We start from the raw sequence: 19,248 nt of genomic DNA on the forward strand, positions 1-19,248 counted from the left end.
CCGGAAGTTTTTGCTATACTTCCGGGGGAATATACTGGGGCTCCACGCCGTATGAGCGCTCGCCGAGGACGGCGCAGCGCTCACCAAACCACAGCGCTAACTCCCCGCAGACGTCCCGGATGAATTCCTGGGAGCCAGCCACTTTCCAGCTCCGGCCTCCCGGTGTCTGCCAGCAGAGAGGGGAAGCTGACACCAGGACCCCCGACGCTGCCTCCAGCTCTGGAGCCCTTGCCGTCCTCACAGGTAAACTGCGCAAGCGGCATCCAGGCTAGGCATCCTCTTCTCCGTGGATTCCCATAGGAACAGGAAACCAAAACTGTGGGAGCGAGGGGGACCGCCCCTTTTATCTCTCCGTAGGGTTTCCTGTTCCTAGGGGCGGATCCCCTCTCTCAGTGGGTGCTGTCGTGGCGAAGAGAAAAGACAGGTTTTTATTCTATGATACATCCCCAACAACAACGTATGTATGAGGGGAAAGCTCAAACACTTAACCAGCTTTGCACCCATTTATGGTGGACCATAGGAGTCCTGGCCAGAAGAGTAGAGTAAGTATAAGTGCTCCCCATTTTAGGAGAGATTGTGCAGTAATCAGAATTCCTGAAGATTGAAATCAGAATGGAATTTATGACATGGAGTGATTCCATGAAAGCAGGGCTCGAGCCATGCCAACACATCTCCTGCAGGCGTGAATAAATGTATATTACAGCCATCAGCCACGCACAGCTCAGAGATATATCATGGCACAGGTGTGATGTGTTTTATGTAGTTTATCACAATCCTCAGTCGGTTAGTCGGTTTTAAGAAAGAAATTGAAAACTCAGGATAAAGGGAAATTCTGCTGTTATTGTACAGAAATTCACACTTGGCCTCACTGCACATTTAATGTTGTCGATCCTAAAAGTGAAGTTTGGCCAGAAAGACTGGACCTGGTCATGTAGGCACCATATGAGCACATTCAGCAGCACAGAAGGGGGAGAAGGGAGATTCATCCAATAAGATATCAGGGATCCAGGAAGCCAATAGCATCATTACCCTCCCCTTTCTCTTACAGACCCATCATAATGTTTTCTTCAAGTGATTTTTTAACTTATCAGCACATTCTATGTACACTGTCATTTGGCTTTGTAGTTTACAGATCTGGACAGGAAACGGTCAGCATCTTCTAATTTCAAGGGGGTAGGTGGATCCTCCAGGCTATACGTTCTATATAAAAGGGCTTTTAATGCCCAAAGTCATTTGAACAGTTTTGGATGGAGGAAAATGTTGTAGTCTAGAGGTAAAATGGTGATCACATGATTGTGATATGGCCGGACTACACCACCGATAAAGCAGCCACAGACGGTGACTGAGAAGAATCTGTGACTTCTCTGCATTTAGTGGTTACTACTCACCTGGGTAGTCATATGTAGGAATCTTCTCTTTATACTGCTCATCACCCCTTACATATGTCTCTGTAGTATTACTATGGGTCAGATCTTCACCCTGAAACAAATATTGTAAAAGTCACAGACAGATGAGAAGTCACATCTATGATCAGCTCTAATCCTGCCATCTCCACCGTTCTCATTACACAAGAATAAAACATATAATACTGGTGGATAAAACAAGACTGAGCACAAGACCTTCACAGCCGTCTACACATCACAGGGGAGATCTCATGACACCTTCTCTCCATCTACCTGATGATCCTGAGGAACATTGGGATCTTCTTGGCTACAGTCCTGTGGAAGAAGAGGACGGGGACATCTCTCTGGTGTTGTCCTCTTACTGGATAGATCTGTAGGAAACACATACAGGAACTGAATTCATTCTTTACATACAGATAATTATAGGCAGCGTGTATCTAGTCCTGTCTATTACCTGGTGATGTGAGGGGCTGGGGAACCTCCATCATGACGCCCTTGTACAGATCTTTGTGTCCTTCTAAATACTCCCACTCCTCCATGGAGAAATAGACAGCGACATCCTGACATCTTATAGGAACCTGACAGATACAATGATACCGTCATCCCCCTGATCCCTTCATAGCATTACTGTATAATGTCCCAGCATTCCCAGCAGTGTCACCTCTCCGGTCAGCAGCTCAATCATCTTGTAGGTGAGTTCTAGGATCTTCTGGTCATTGATGTCCTCATGTCTCAGGGGGTGACTTGGAGACTCCATGATTGGGCTCAGGAGTCTTCCCCATCCCTCAGACACAGGGTCCTGACAGCGCTCACTAGAGGTCTTCTTCACTACTGTGTAATCCTGGTTATGGAGAGACACATTAATAAATCTCACTACAGACATTTCCAGAGTCCTCACCTCTCCAGTTCTGTCCATCTGTTATTCCCATAGATAAGAATGATGTAATGTGACGTCATCAGAATCTCTCACCTCTCCAGTAAGCCGGAAGAGGATCTCTAGGGTGATGTGTAATATCCTCTCCGCCATCTTGTCTCTGCCCATATCCATCCTTGATGGGTAAATCAGAAAAATTCTCATATATAGAAGATCTTCACTGAGAGGATCCGATATTGTAGAGACCTGAATGAGAAGATGAGCCGATGTAACATCATAAGAATCCTGTGTAATAATACAATTACTGGAGATAATAAGGGAAACATATAAGAAGATAGAACTTGTAGCTCTTGTATTCTTAGTCTTTTATGTACTGGAACCTAAGTTGAATTATTGACAAAGACATCTCCTCCATGCTCCCAATCACTGACTATGTTACTCACTGCTTTGGCGACTGATTGGCTGTAGGAATTACAAGTTCATTAGGACTGACGAGAAAATACAGAGATTGGCAGGGACCCAAGAACCTATGGTATTTTTGTTCTTTTACAGTATTTAGTTTCATTGTTTAGATCTACTAATAAAACCTATATATTTAGGCCACAGACAACAAGCAGTTTCCTCCTCGGAGTCGGCAGCTGAATACGTTCCTCATAGACTCATCTTCCATAACACTAATTCTCGTCTCATTTCCCGACACTGGAATCGGCATTAGCAATACTGCAGGAGATATTCATTACACGTGACAGGAGAAATAACTACTTCATGATGAGGACGACATCTTCATCTTCTACTACGGCTCTAGGAACAGATCTGTCCAGAGTCGGTCACTGACTCCATCCCCACCGGCCGTCTATATGAAGGTTTCCAGTCTTCCCCGCACTGTAATCTTCTATCGCGTTAGATCTCAGGTCTGATTCACACACAGAAGTTTGAGGCTTTTATAAAAGACTAGATGGTAGCCAAATTCTAACGCATCAGGTATTCTACAATATGTATGTAGTTTATTTATGAAGATTTTAGAATAATGCAATTTATACACAGGATTCGGCCGGCCGCGAACAAATAGCGAAGCGTGGTTCAAGTCCCGCACCAATTCGCGGCCGGACTGCGCCTGTCGCTGTTTGTTCGCGGCCGGCCACGTAGTATATAGCACAGCCACGTAGTATATTGCACAGCCACGTAGTATATAGCACAGCCCACGGACAATATAGCACAGCCCACGGACAATATAGCACAGCCCACGGACAATATAGCACAGCCCACGGAGTATATATCACAGCCACGTAGTATATAGCACAGCCCACGGAGTGTATAACAGCCCACATAGCATATAACACAGCACACGTAGTACCGTATTTTTCCGACTATAAGACGCACTTTTTCCCAAAAAAAATTGTGAGGAAAATGGGGGGTGCGTCTTATATTTGGAATGCAGACTTACCGGCATTGTGGCGGCGACAGAGGTCTGGGGATGATGTGGCGCGGTGAGCTGTATGGCGTGAGCAGGGTCCCGTCCACATTTGAGGTGAATCCGCGGCCCGGTATTGATGGAGAGCAGCAGAGCAGGGTGAGTTACGGTATTTTCCGGTGGCGGCGGCCATCTTGCTGAGGCCGCGCGTGCGCAGATTCACTACTCTGCGTCCCAGGGCTTCAGGAAAATGGCCGCGGGAGGCCGCGCGTGTGCAGATGGAGATCGCGGCGGCCATTTTCCTGAAGCCGAGTTCGCAGATTGAGATCTCGGCTTCAGGAAAATGGCCGCTGCGATCTCCATCCGCCACCAGGAAAACCGTGACTCACCCAGCTCTGCTGCTCTCCTTCACTACTGCTGTGGCGTCACCTCAAATGTGGAAGGGACCCTGGCCGCCGCCACCTGAGGAAGTGACCGCACATCTGCCGCCGCCACAGCAACCTCCCCATGGACACCAGGCCATGGCGTCGCCCACCTAAGCAGGATGGGACCCTGCTCAGGTGCACACCATTCCGCCCACCGCACCTCAGCATCACCTCACCTCTGCCACCACCATGCCTCCTGTGACCCTGCTCTGCCACTGCCTGCCCTCAGGTAAGAGATCTTAAATTCGGACAATAAGATGGACCCCCATCTTATAAAAAATCTTTTTTTCTGCAATTTTCACCCCATATTTGGGGTGCGTCTTATAGTACTGTGCGTCTTATAGTCCGAAAAATACGGTATATAACAGCCCATGCACGCAGTATATAACACAGCCCACAGTGTATAACACAGCCCACGTAGTGTATAACACAGCCCACGTAGTGTATAACAGCCCACGTAGTATATGGCAATGTGGGCATCATATCCCTGTTAAAAAAAAAAAGAATTAAAATAAAAAATAGTTATATACTCACCATCCGTTGGCCCCTGGATCCAGGAGAAGCGTTTACCGATGCTCCTCACGCGCTCCGGTCCCAAGAGTGCATTGCGGTCTCGCGAGATGATGACGTAGCAGTCTCGCGAGACCGCTACGTCATAATCTCGCGAGATTGCAATGCATGGAGCGGTCACCGGATCGTCGCGAGGAGCGGGAAAGGCCTGTTCTGGATCCGAGGGGCCGACGGATTATTTTTAACATTAGATCTTTTTACTATTGATAATGCATAGGCAGCATCAATAGTAAAACGTTGGTCACACAGGGTTAATAGCAGCGTTAACGGAGTGCATTACACCGCGGCATAACGCGGTCCGTTAACGCTGCCACTAACCCTGTGTGAAAGCTGACTGGAGGTAATAATAATAATAATCTTTATTTATATAGCGCCAACATATTCCGCAGCGCTTTACAGTTTAACAGTTTCAAACACAACAGTCATAGGTAACAATGTTAACAATACAGTAATAAAGCAAAATAAGACAAAATAAGATGACCCTGCTCGTGAGAGCTTACAATCTACAATGAGATGGGGGAGATACAGGTGTGTATTTACAATGATGTATTTACAATGATGGTCCAGCCATCTTCAGGGAGTGGGGGGTAGATGAGATAGTGAATGGGCTACACACACAAACATAAAATGAGTTTGATTAGGGAACGTGATAGGCCGCTCTGAACAAATGTGTTTTGAGCGAGCGCATAAAACTATGCAAGTTGTGGATGGTCCTAATATCTTGGGGTAGAGCATTCCAGAGGATTGGCGCAGCACGGGAGAAGTCTTGGAGTCGGGAGTGGGAGGTACGGATTAGTGCAGAGGTTAGTCGAAAGTCGTTTGCAGAGCGCAGTGGTCGGCTAGGCCGATAGACAGAAATGAGGGAGGAGATGTAAGGGGGTGCCGCACTGTGGAGAGCTTTATGGGTGAGAACAAGTACTTTGAATTGTATCCTGTAATGAATGGGCAGCCAGTGTAACGACTGGCAAAGAGCGGACACGTCCGAGTAACGATTAGCCAGATGGACGACCCTGGCTGCCGCATTAAGGATAGACTGGAGAGGGGAAAGTCGAGTGAGGGGGAGGCCAATTAATAGAGCGTTACAGTAGTCCAGACGGGAGTGGATTAGGGCGACAGTGAGGGTTTTTGTTGTCTCCATGGTGAGAAAAGGGCGGATTCTAGAGATGTTCTTTAGGTGTAAGTGGCACGAGCGGGCAAGAGATTGTATGTGGGAGGTGAAGGAGAGATCGGAGTCAAACATAACACCCAGACAGCGCGCCTGGTGCCGGGGTGTTATTATGGTGCCACCCACGGAGAGGGAAATGTCAGATTTAGGGAGGTTAGTAGAAGGCGGGAGCAGAAGAAGTTCAGTTTTGGAGAGGTTGAGTTTCAGATAGAGAGCGGACATGATGTTGGAGACTGCAGACAGACAGTCAGTGGCGTTCTGTAGTACAGCGGGGGTAAGGTCAGGGGCTGACGTGTATAGTTGTGTGTCATCAGCATAAAGATGGTACTGAAAGCCAAATCTGCTGATGGTCTGTCCAATTGGAGCTGTGTAGAGGGAGAAGAGAAGGGGCCAAGGACTGAGCCCTGAGGTACCCCGACAGTGAGAGGAAGAGGACATGAAGTGGAGCCGGAGAATAGAACACTGAAGGAGCGGTCAGAAAGATAGGAAGAGAACCAGGAGAGGTAAGTATGGAGCGGGCACTGACTGCGGGGACTATGGAGCGGCTATTTTGCCGCCGGACTGTGCCCATCGCTGATTGGTCGTGGCTGTTTTGCTGCGATCAATCAGCGACTTGGGATTTCCATTACAGACAGACAGAAAGACGGAAGTGACCCTTAGACAATTATATAGTAGATGGTTTGTAAAAACAGCAAGACAGGAGATATTTGATCCCAATGTCTCCATGTACAGTGTCTCTTTTTCTCTGGATATGATGCTTTTGGGGGGCATTTTCCCATATGCTTCTATATATTACATGAAAAACATTATACTGTGTCTGGAGGCCAAGAAAGGGGCCCCGTACTATGGGAGTAATACATGTTTCCCTGGTTCCCATCATAGTTGGGTCGTTTGTATCAGTGGAAAAGGAACAAAACCATTGTGATTCTTATAAGGAGACAACACAAAACCCCCTAAATATAACATTTTATAACAACCCCACAATCTGTGACTCTTCAGGGTAAATCGCTCTCTCACCATTGGATTAGAGCTGATACTATGAAGCTAAAGGGACTAAACAGACTTTCTGTCACCTCCATAAAGGGGCACTTTTCCGTGTTTGTCAGAACTGTCCGAGGATTATTAGAGGTGATAGTTTCCCCCCAATTAAAAGGGACACCTGTGGATATTGGGGTCTTTACCTGCTACAGTTCTGGTGGGATTTAGTGGGTAAAGTGCTGGAATCACTTTCTCCCAAAGGGTTAAATGTCCTCTGTAACTTCAATGTCTTTCTATGAAGCTTCTTCTCTGAACTTTCTTCCTCTTTTTTCTGCCGTATTTCTATTACTCCCCGGAATCAGGAATGTATTAAGTCCTATGGAAACTGCGGAGAAAGAATCATTTCTAATTCTGTGTTTCCAGGATTCTTCTTGTGGGAATTGGCTGCGATATCCCCTGTGCAATATATTTCTAGTATTAATGCGCCAGGAATGGGGAATCTCCATATCCCTCGACCACAGAGCCGCACTCCACATAGAGAATAATGGAGCCTCCAGCACCGACCTCCACCCGCAGAGCCGCACTCCACATAGAGAATAATGGAGCCTCCAGCACCGACCTCCACCCGCAGAGCCGCACTCCACATAGAGAATAATGGAGCCTCCAGCACCGACCTCCACCCACAGAGCCGCACTCCACATAGAGAATAATGGAGCCTCCAGCACCGACCTCCACCTGCAGAGCCGCACTCCATATAGAGAATAATGGAGCCTCCAGCACCGACCTCCACCCGCAGAGCCGCACTCCACATAGAGAATAATGGGGCCTCCAGCACCGACCTCCACCACAGAGCCGCACTCCACATAGAGAATAATGGGGCCTCCAGCACCGACCTCCACCACAGAGCCGCACTCCACATAGAGAATAATGGGGCCTCCAGCACCGACCTCCACCCGCAGAGCCGCACTCCACATAGAGAATAATGGGGCCTCCAGCACCGACCTCCACCCGCAGAGCCGCACTCCACATAGAGAATAATGGAGCCTCCAGCACCGACCTCCACCCGCAGAGCCGCACTCCACATAGAGAATAATGGAGCCTCCAGCACCTACCTCCACCCGCAGAGCCTCACTCCACATAGAGAATAATGGAGCCTCCAGCACCGACCTCCACCCGCAGAGCCGCACGCCACATAGAGAATAATGGGGCCTCCAGCACCGACCTCCACCCGCAGAGCCGCACTCCACATAGAGAATAATGGCGCCTCCAGCATCGACCTCCACCCGCAGAGCCGCACTCCACATAGAGAATAATGGGGCCTCCAGCACCGACCTCCACCCGCAGAGCCGCACTCCACATAGAGAATAATGGGGCCTCCAGCACCGACCTCCACCCGCAGAGCCGCACTCCACATAGAGAATAATGGAGCCTCCAGCACCGACCTCCACCCGCAGAGCCGCACGCCACATAGAGAATAATGGGGCCTCCAGCACCGACCTCCACCCGCAGAGCCGCACTCCACATAGAGAATAATGGGGCCTCCAGCACCGACCTCCACCCGCAGAGCCGCACTCCACATAGAGAATAATGGCGCCTCCAGCACCGACCTCCACCCGCAGAGCCGCACTCCACATAGAGAATAATGGGGCCTCCAGCACCGATGTAGCGCCCCCCCACCGCCGCAGGGCCGAGGGGTACCCGGTACCGGGCCTCTGAGTCTCTGCTTCTGGGGTTGTCACGGCGGCTAGGCCCCGGTCCGTGACCCTGCCGTGGGGCGCACAGTAGAATGCAAGATGTGGGTGTTAGTAGTAATGATAGCGATGTAGTGGTGCAGTTGTGGGGTGCAGGTCGCGGTAAATAACAAGGACACCAGGTTGCAGTCTCTTTACCTCTTTACTGGAGATCTCTGAGTCCTCAGTCCAGAACACGGTTCACCAGGCTACGCAAGTCCAGCCGGTCCAATGGCACCTCCAGAGTCCTCCTCTCAGGTGGAAATCTGTGCCTTCCTTCTAGCGCTATGTGTTGTAGTCCTTCCCTGCTGTGCTCACGGAAAGTGACCCCACAACGGTTGTGTCTGTTTCTTAAGTTCCCTCACAACTCGATTTGATGTTCCTCTGTAATCCACCCCTCCCTGTATTCAGGTTGGAATGGCACCCGTTTGTCAGGTAGGCCTGGAGTTCTTCCGGGACCCTAGAGTCGCCCCTCTCCCGCAATTGCCCCCCAAGACTTCATAGGTGATATGTGGTAGACAGCCCGCCTGAGACCGACTGTCCTGCCGCTGTTTGGAGTATGGCTTGAAGCTGTATTCTAATCCACTCCCTCGGCGTTCCGGCCACCGGTATTGCGCCTCAGCAGGGTGCTGCCTCTTTCAACAAAACCCCTGCTGGTATTCTCCTTCTGCTTGATCTCGTTTCTCACTCAGCACAATCTGCCTCGCTTCTAGTCCTTTCTTGGGCACCGCCGCTATGCTGAGCAGGCACGGTCCCGTTACGTTCTTTCAATGCCAAGCCTCTGCCAGGATCCCACCCCTGGCAGAGACCCTACAGTCTCTCCCTTCACAACACCCTCTGCCACAGGGTGTTGCTCTGTTCAATCCCGTCAGCGTTCTCTCTCTAACTTCCTGCCTGACCCCCAGTTTACCCACTATGGTGGGGAGTGGCCTAATGAATAGCACCCTTAGCTCCCCCCGGAGGCCCTGCTGTGAAACATATTGGTGTCTGTGATACCTGATTGGAGGAACTCCTTCAGTGCCATCGAACGTACCATGGCTCCCCTTAGTGGCAGAGCCACAGTACTGCAACGACCAGGACTCTGGGGCGCTGCACTCCCCCCTGGTTAAACACAGTACTCCGGGACTGGGAAGAAAAACAACAATACAGATTAGTAAACAGACATACAATTTTGTTGAGTGCAAAACAATAAGTATACTTGAACAGGCTTCCCTTTATGGGAGGTGAGGACACTTTTAACGTTACAAACATAGTCAACATTATAAATTACAGGCTATACATAACTCCTGTTACCCAACCGGGTATTCTACTTAGTGCAAATTCTGGAACAATAAATTAACATTGCCTTTAAGAAACATACACTCTTAGTTTACCAAAGGCCTTCCTATAATCACATTACAGGGTAGGGTAACTTCACATTCTCCTACTTTGAACCTGCAGGACCGCCTGTCCCTATGGCACCAGACCTACTGCCTCTCCTTTCTTTTACAGGACCGCCCCGTTCAGCCAGGGCCTACTGCCTTTCGCTACTATACATAGTATAGACATAACATTCCTTTCGTTTAAAGAACTCTGAGCCAGCTCTACTCGGCTCCTTTAAGGACTCACTCTCTAACCCCTACGGGTTCGCTTTCTGTCCTTAGTAACAAAGTAACTTTCTATGGGGACGCAGGGTTTACCTTCTATCCTCACCTTCATCATTACTTCTTTACTTTCAACTATGCAGATCTCTACTTCTACCCCTGCGGGCTCTCTGCATCTTTTCCTTTCACAAAACATTATTTTCAGATTTCACAATTCAAACAATTTAAACACATATAACTTTTCATGTAAAACAGTTACATTCTTTCTCAAAGCATCATCATATTACCGTTCTAAAACAGTATCGCTTTCAAGTTCAATTCCACGCATCCCCTTTAAGAGGGGACCAAGCCTTTCTGAGGTAGCTCGTCTTCTCAGCCTACCAGTCCACGCAAAGGCTCCGGAATGGCATCTTCGCAAAGTGTCTTTTAACTAAAACCAGTAGGAAAGGTATCTTCGCAAAGTGTCTTTTAACTAAAACCAGTAGGAGGCACCCTTAAGAAGGTGCACCTATTTACAAGGCAGTTCGAATCATGCACAGTCCATGATTACTGCAGTTTGTGTAAAACTTCTGGGAAACAACAATAGTGACCCCGGGTCAACAAAGGGGTCACCTTTTAAAGTTTACCCTGGACGGGTTTAGCAACAAACAATCAGGAACAGTTAAAGGAAAACTATTTACATTTTTATAAAGCAATAAAATCTTACTGGGGTTCTGCGGAAGGCGACCTCTTATCCGGCCTCACCAGGCCAACAGATCGCACCGGTGAGCCAGGACGCCGTTCCGGTCCCAGTAATGATAAAATCCCTCGCCGGGAGGTCCTCCTTGTCGGCAGGTGCACCCGTCCTTCTGGGGCGCGGCGAGGCTGTGCTTCTCGTGATTCCGCGGGGCCGGGTCCCGCTGCCTTTTCTACGGGATCATCCCCTTCTTGTGTTCCAGCAGCCTGGAGGGCAACGCATCGCTGAACACCTCGGGCGAACCAGCCCGTCTCGCCAGTGTCCTTCCTCCACCTCGTGTAGGTGACGGCATCTCCTGGCTCCAGGTCACGATCGAGCCTCCCGCTGCAAGGCTCCACCTCCTCCCGATCCACGCGGACCTGCAGCGGCTCTCCAATTTCCTGAATCACCCCTCTTCCATACCGGGGGTTGAAGGCCACCACTACACCCCAGTGTGAGGACGGAATCTCTGGAACACTGACCAGATCAATTTGCTCTGCAGGTTGGGGCCGGCTCCGCCATGCTGCCATCAGACGCCGTAGATGCTCGGCGTCCGGCATGATCTTTAAATCCGGTGTTGATAGCGTACTTCCAGCCGCGGTCAGTTGGGAGGGGACAGGAGACGCTGGGGTCAGACGGATCTCCGTGGGCTCACCTAACCGGGTGAGCACTCGGGCAGCGGCCTTCAGCCGGCGGCTTAGCTGTCTGGCCTCGGCTGCAGCCACACATTCCTCGGACAGCGGCAAAGGGGGTCGACCCATCGGTGGCTCTGTGGGGGTCAGACCCCGCAGTGTTGGCGTCCCCGGGGTTATTTCAGGCTGTGCAGGCTCAGGCCGAACCGGGTCGGCGCCGCGTGGTGCTCCGGGTGTCGCCATTTCTCGTTCTTTTCCCGCGTCTTCCTCCCGCGGTCTCTTCCGTGGGCGGCCCCGTCCCCATGGTCTCCACCCTCCGACCAAGATCAGGAGGCGTACCTCGGCTGTTGACGGGCACGTCCTCAGGACACAGAAATACTTAGACTGGGCGGCCATTGCTGTTCGCGCTCTCCAGCTTGCCTACGCCCCCTTCACGCCCCTCTTCTCTTCCTGCGCTCTCCTCAGCGCTACAATGGCGGCGGATTTTGGCGGCAAATGGCACAACTGTACAATAAAGTACAGTTCAAGCACAGTAAATCACAGTCTCTAGGCACACATGACCTGATTCTTCAGGCTTAAGTAGATCCTGTTCGTGACGCCAAGTTTCTGTAGCGCCCCCCCACTGCCGCAGGGCCGAGGGGTACCCGGTACCGGGCCTCTGAGTCTCTGCTTCTGGGGTTGTCACGGCGGCTAGGCCCCGGTCCGTGACCCTGCCGTGGGGCGCACAGTAGAATGCAAGATGTGGGTGTTAGTAGTAATGATAGCGATGTAGCGGTGCAGTTGTGGGGTGCAGGTCGCGGTAAATAACAAGGACACCAGGTTGCAGTCTCTTTACCTCTTTACTGGAGATCTCTGAGTCCTCAGTCCAGAACACGGTTCACCAGGCTACGCAAGTCCAGCCGGTCCAATGGCACCTCCAGAGTCCTCCTCTCAGGTGGAAATCTGTGCCTTCCTTCTAGCGCTATGTGTTGTAGTCCTTCCCTGCTGTGCTCACGGAAAGTGACCCCACAACGGTTGTGTCTGTTTCTTAAGTTCCCTCACAACTCGATTTGATGTTCCTCTGTAATCCACCCCTCCCTGTATTCAGGTTGGAATGGCACCCGTTTGTCAGGTAGGCCTGGAGTTCTTCCGGGACCCTAGAGTCGCCCCTCTCCCGCAATTGCCCCCCAAGACTTCATAGGTGATATGTGGTAGACAGCCCGCCTGAGACCGACTGTCCTGCCGCTGTTTGGAGTATGGCTTGAAGCTGTATTCTAATCCACTCCCTCGGCGTTCCGGCCACCGGTATTGCGCCTCAGCAGGGTGCTGCCTCTTTCAACAAAACCCCTGCTGGTATTCTCCTTCTGCTTGATCTCGTTTCTCACTCAGCACAATCTGCCTCGCTTCTAGTCCTTTCTTGGGCACCGCCGCTAAGCTGAGCAGGCACGGTCCCGTTACGTTCTTTCAATGCCAAGCCTCTGCCAGGATCCCACCCCTGGCAGAGACCCTACAGTCTCTCCCTTCACAACACCCTCTGCCACAGGGTGTTGCTCTGTTCAATCCCGTCAGCGTTCTCTCTCTAACTTCCTGCCTGACCCCCAGTTTACCCACTATGGTGGGGAGTGGCCTAATGAATAGCACCCTTAGCTCCCCCCGGAGGCCCAGCTGTGAAACATATTGGTGTCTGTGATACCTGATTGGAGGAACTCCTTCAGTGCCATCGAACGTACCATGGCTCCCCTTAGTGGCAGAGCCACAGTACTGCAACGACCAGGACTCTGGGGCGCTGCACCGACCTCCACCCGCAGAGCCACACTCCATATAGAGAATAATGGAGCCTCCAGCACCGACCTCCACCCGCAGAGCCGCACTCCACATAGAGAATAATGGAGCCTCCAGCACCGACCTCCACCCGCAGAGCCGCACTCCACATAGAGAATAATGGGGCCTCCAGCACCGACCTCCACCCGCAGAGCCGTACTCCACATAGAGAATAATGGGGCCTCCAGCACCGACCTCCACCCGCAGAGCCGTACTCCACATAGAGAATAATGGGGCCTCCAGCACCGACCTCCACCCGCAGAGCCGTACTCCACATAGAGAATAATGGAGCCTCCAGCACCGACCTCCACCCGCAGAGCCGCACTCCACATAGAGAATAATGGAGCCTCCAGCACCTACCTCCACCCGCAGAGCCGCACTCCACATAGAGAATAATGGAGCCTCCAGCACCTACCTCCACCCGCAGAGCCTCACTCCACATAGAGAATAATGGAGCCTCCAGCACCGACCTCCACCCGCAGAGCCGCACGCCACATAGAGAATAATGGGGCCTCCAGCACCGACCTCCACCCGCAGAGCCGCACTCCACATAGAGAATAATGGGGCCTCCAGCACCGACCTCCACCCGCAGAGCCGCACTCCACATAGAGAATAATGGGGCCTCCAGCACCGACCTCCACCCGCAGAGCCGCACTCCACATAGAGAATAATGGGGCCTCCAGCACCGACCTCCACCCGCAGAGCCGCACTCCACATAGAGAATAATGGAGCCTCCAGCACCGACCTCCACCCGCAGAGCCGCACTCCACATAGAGAATAATGGGGCCTCCAGCACCGACCTCCACCCGCAGAGCCGCACTCCACATAGAGAATAATGGAGCCTCCAGCACCTACCTCCACCCGCAGAGCCGCACTCCACATAGAGAATAATGGAGCCTCCAGCACCGACCTCCACCCGCAGAGCTGCACGCCACATAGAGAATAATGGAGCCTCCGGCACCGACCTCCACCCTATTAAGTCTTATTAAATCTAGGTCTCCACTAAAAGGAGATGAATCAAAACCTTCCTATCCAAAACAATCATATATCCCGACATATAATAAGACAATAAAAGGAGGGGTTGGCCCAAATAAAAACAACAACTAAAACAAATCCCAGCTCACTTTCTACCAAAAGTGACACTAAAGGAGACACCAAACCACTGACGCCATCTGTGATACCTACAGAGGAAATGGACACCTCTAAATCGTATAAATGAAAGGGTCTTAGTGACCAAGAGAATAAAGCTAACCTGTCTACAGATGAGTCAGATAGCCTCTCAGACGATTACTCACCTAACAAAAACTTTAATAAAATTGAACAAGTTATGAAATTTCCTCTACACTTATTAGCTTTAATAATTAACCTCCCTCTGACCGAATCATGGAACAAATCTGGCATTAGGAGAATTGGGAATATTCACAATGGGATTAAATTCCTCACATTCAGAGAGAAAAAATCTAAATACAACTTACCCTCTTCTGAACTGGTCCTTTTTACTATGCTAAAGGACAGTATACAAGAGCTTTGTAAAAACCCGGCGTCCTCTAACCTTGTGCCAAAAAACAGCAGCCATGGGATCTAAGCAGCTGCCGAGCTCTCTGAAAATGGTGGAGGCCACAAAGCAGGAGAAGGATATAAGAAGATAACAAAGTGTTCTCAAGTTGCCCTTTCCTCAGTCCTAAATGTAATTAAGAAATAGCAGTTACCAGGAACAGTGGAGGTCTAGATAAGGTCTGGAAGACCAAGCAATATATTTCTAATATTAATGCGTCAGTAACGGGGAATCTCCACCACATACCTTCACTTGCAGAGCCGCACACCACATATATGGCTGTTCTGTGCGCACAGGACCTGTGATGAGGTCACAGGAGGGGAGGAGTCAGGGGTCACATGATCAGAGGCTCAGTGTATGCAGGACTCTGCTGTGCTGGTTATAATTTTGCTGGTTCAGCTGAAGTTTATGTGTGGGGTCAGGAGGGGTTTACAGTGTGGATGTAGCAGAGCCGTGTGTGTATGGGATATATGGAGAGAAGCCGCCTGTGCAGGGTGTATGGAGTGGAGCTGCGTGTACAGGTTGTACGGTGCTGAGCCGTGCTTATAATATGTACGGAGCAGAGTTGTTTGTGTGCAGAGCGGAGCCATGTGTCTATGACATGTACGGAGCAGAGCTGTGTGTGTACGGAGCGGAGCTCACTTAATAAGTGAATTTTTTTTTATAAAACAATGATTGGATCCATCTGAATATTACATGTATTGTTCTCCAATATTTCCTCTCTATTATTCCTATCTGTGTATTATCGTCTTGCGTCTTTTTCCTCTTTCCTAATATTATTCCGTGTTCCGCAGCTGCAGGAGAGTATGGGAAAGTAATGACTATCATGAAGGAGAATCTTCTCCAGGCACAGGAGGCACAGGCAGGGGTCTATGACCAATCAGCGAGGCTGAGGCAGTACCAGCCCGGGAACCCCATGCTAGTACTTATCCGTACGGTGGAGAGCAAGTTCCTAGCTAGAATAAGCTGCATGCGCAGATTGGGATCACTTGTTCCCAGCTGTTGTAAGGCCATTTGTAAAGTAAAGTCCGTAGGCTCCTCAGCACTGGCATTACTGGCACCTCCAGAAGGTATTTCCGGTGCAAGAGCTGGCATTGATAGGTCTCTCTTAGGTGGACTCTGTCCTTGGCCAGATGCTTCAGAGCTTTGCTCTATGTCCTGCTCGACCAAGGCGCATATCAGCAGTTCCTTGGATTTGTGGGCTGTCTCTATTACTCTCTGCTCACAGAGGTCGGTCAGCGTCTCTTTGCTCTGCTTCTTGTACTGGGCTGCCATATCAATGAACAGCCTTTGCCAAATAAAAGATAGAATAGAAAAATGGGGAAGGGAAACTGTTTGCAAGTATGTTCAAATAAGCACTGAGTTGAACCTTGTAGAACTGGTGCACTCACCGCAAGGATACCAATTCTTTAGTACAGGGAATAATTGCTTACACCATGCACTAATGCTCTAATAGAAATAACTTCTATCCCACCACTCTGCTACCAATTTGTCATGTACCCGCTTCTCAGCACGTGACTTGGGGTTGCGCCTGCAAGGGTTAATCTATCTCCTCTCACTCAGTCCAGTATTCAACCTCTGTCCTATGCTGTAATGGAAGCATAAATCACACACCGACACAGGCCACACACCCCGCTCATACACACTGCCATCACTCACCGAATACATGGGCGAAAAGGTACAGTGCTTACAATAAAAAAGGGTATAAAAATATGTAAATAAATAGTGACATACAAATATGCAAAAACAGTGATAAAATAAAGGGAGAAAACTTACAGAAATATCGAACTTTGCAGTCTGGTACTCTGTCCCTGGAGGAGGGAGAAATATGGAATGGCACATCAGCTTTCCAGGATGCCCCCACATGTGAACATCTTTCTTTGTGTGTAGTCCTAATTTATAGACTTACTCTGGAGATCACATTGATAGACCAGCCTCTCATGTTAACACACCAATTGCTGGTTTGTGACTGGACCATGGTCACTCCACCAATGAATACATTTTGTGTAACCTTTCTCATAGATAGAGTTAGGCTGTAATTGTCATCGCTCTTCAAAAGAGCCAGAAGGTGTGAATCGTTTCCACTGTGTGGTTCTCAAACAGAAGTTTTAGTGTAGAATGAGGTGTTTGTAAAGTCATTTTGTTGAACCCAACAATGTGATCAGTTGCTTTGACTGCAAAGCACACACCTACGAGGCGTCTTGTACAGGTCTTAAAATCTCTTTCAATGGGTGAGCGAAGCTTAGAAAAAGCAGCCCACAATTCTTCACTCTTCTCCCTGCAACTATAATAGCATAGCAGACACAGATGTCCCTGATGTGCGTACTTGCAAAGCAAATGGAGCCAAAGGATCTACTGTGGACAAAGCAGGTGCATTTTGTAAATTCATTTTCAATTGTAAAAATGAGGTTTGTTGTTCATCACCCCGAGGACCAAAGTATTCACTATTTTCACCTTTTAAAAGATCATACAGTCATGGCCAAAAGTATTCACACCCCTGCAATTCTGTCAGATAATACTCAGTTTCTTCCTGAAAATGATTGCAAACACAAATTTTTGGGTATTATTATCTTCATTTAAATTGTCTTAAATGAAAAAAAAAAAACACAAAAAGAATTGTCCTAAAGCAAAATTGGATATAATTCCACACCAAACATAAAAAAGGGGGTGGACAAAAGTATTGGCACTGTTCGAAAAATCATGTGATGCTTCTCTAATTTGTGTAAATAACAGCCCCTGTAACTTACCTGTGGCACCAAACAGGTGTTGGCAATAACTAAATCACACTTGCAGCCAGTTGACATGGATTAAAGTTGAATCAACCTCTGTCCTGTGTCCTTGTGTGTACCACATTGAGCATGGAGAAAAGAAAGAAGACCAAAGAACTGTCTGAGGACTTGAGAAACCAAATTGTGAGGAAGCATGAGCAATCTCAAGGCTACAAGTCCATCTCCAAAGACCTGAATGTTCCTGTGTCTACCGTGCGCAGTGTCATCAAGAAGTTTAAAGCCCATGGCACTGTGGCTAACCTCCCTAGATGTGGACGGAAAAGAAAAATTGACAAGAGATTTCAACGCAAGATTGTGCGGATGTTGGATAAAGAACCTCGACTAACATCCAAACAAGTTCAAGCTGCCCTGCAGTCCGAGGGTACAACAGTGTCAACCCGTACTATCCGTCAGTGTCTGAATGAAAAGGGACTGTATGGTAGGAGACCCAGGAAGACCCCACTTCTTACCCCGAGACATAAAAAAAGCCAGGCTGGAGTTTGCCAAAACTTACCTGAAAAAGCCTAAAACGTTTTGGAAGAATGTTCTCTGGTCAGATGAGACAAAAGTAGATCTTTTTGGGCAAAGGCATCAACATAGAGTTTACAGGAGAAAAAAAAGAGGCATTCAAAGAAAAGAACACGGTCCCTACAGTCAAACATGGCGGAGGTTCCCTGATGTTTTGGGGTTGCTTTGCTGCCTCTGGCACTGGACTGCTTGACCGTGTGCATGGCATTATGAAGTCTGCTGAAGACTACCAACAAATTTTGCAGCATAATGTAGGGCCCAGTGTGAGAAAGCTGGGTCTCCCTCAGAGGTCATGGGTCTTCCAGCAGGACAATGACCCAAAACACACTTCAAAAAGCACTAGAAAATGGTTTGAGAGAAAGCACTGGAGACTTCGAAGGTGGCCAGCAATGAATCCAGACCTGAATCCCATAGAACACCTGTGGAGAGATCTAAAAATGGCAGTTTGGAGAAGGCACCCTTCAAATATCAGGGACCAGGAGCAGTTTGCCAAAGAAGAATGGTCTAAAATTCCAGCAGAGCATTGTAAGAAACTCATTGATGGTTACCGGAAGCGGTTGGTCGCAGTTATTTTGGCTAAAGGTTGTGCAACCAAGTATTAGGCTGAGGGTGCCAATACTTTTGTCTGGCCCATTTTTGGAGTGACTGTCTGAAATGATCAATGTTTTGCTTTTTGCTTCATTCTCTTTTGTGTTTTTTCATTTAAGACAAATTAAATGAAGATAATAATACCAAAGAATTTGTGTTTGCAATCATTTTCAGGAAGAAACTGAGTATTATCTGACAGAATTGCAGGGGTGTGAATACTTTTGGCCATGACTGTACAAAGGCCTGGCCTTGTCTACAAAATTCCCAATGAAGTCCCTTGAATAGTTCATAAGACCCAATAAATGTCGCAATGCCTTGTTCGATGTTGGAATTGGTAGAGAAGCAATTGACTCTATTCTTTCCTGCAGTGGCTGTCTTTGTCCTGGACTCAACAACACTCCTAAAAACCTGACCTCAGTCTGAATCAATTTGACCTTTTTGGCGTTCAGTTTTAACCCTGCATCATGCAACAGCTCAAACAATTTTGTCAGAAGAGACACATGTGACTCTTTATCCTCAGTAG

General features: G+C 49.0%; 1 pseudogene across 1 annotated transcript in view; it reads right to left on the reverse strand.

Annotated features, from left to right (window-relative positions):
- Positions 1–15,125, reverse strand: part of LOC143766467 (uncharacterized) — a 67,643-nt pseudogene extending 52,518 nt beyond the window's left edge. Inside the window, exons 1-6 of the transcript XR_013213569.1 lie at positions 15,088–15,125; positions 2,374–2,523; positions 2,065–2,244; positions 1,858–1,981; positions 1,677–1,774; positions 1,389–1,479 (exon numbers count right to left, since the gene is read on the reverse strand). The product of XR_013213569.1 is annotated as an uncharacterized LOC143766467 (transcript). The remainder of the gene's footprint in view (positions 1–1,388; positions 1,480–1,676; positions 1,775–1,857; positions 1,982–2,064; positions 2,245–2,373; positions 2,524–15,087) is intronic.
- Positions 15,126–19,248: the final 4,123 nt, after the last annotated feature.

The sequence above is a fragment of the Ranitomeya variabilis genome, chromosome 4, assembly GCF_051348905.1.
Source record: "Ranitomeya variabilis isolate aRanVar5 chromosome 4, aRanVar5.hap1, whole genome shotgun sequence".
Classification (NCBI taxonomy): domain Eukaryota; kingdom Metazoa; phylum Chordata; class Amphibia; order Anura; family Dendrobatidae; genus Ranitomeya; species Ranitomeya variabilis.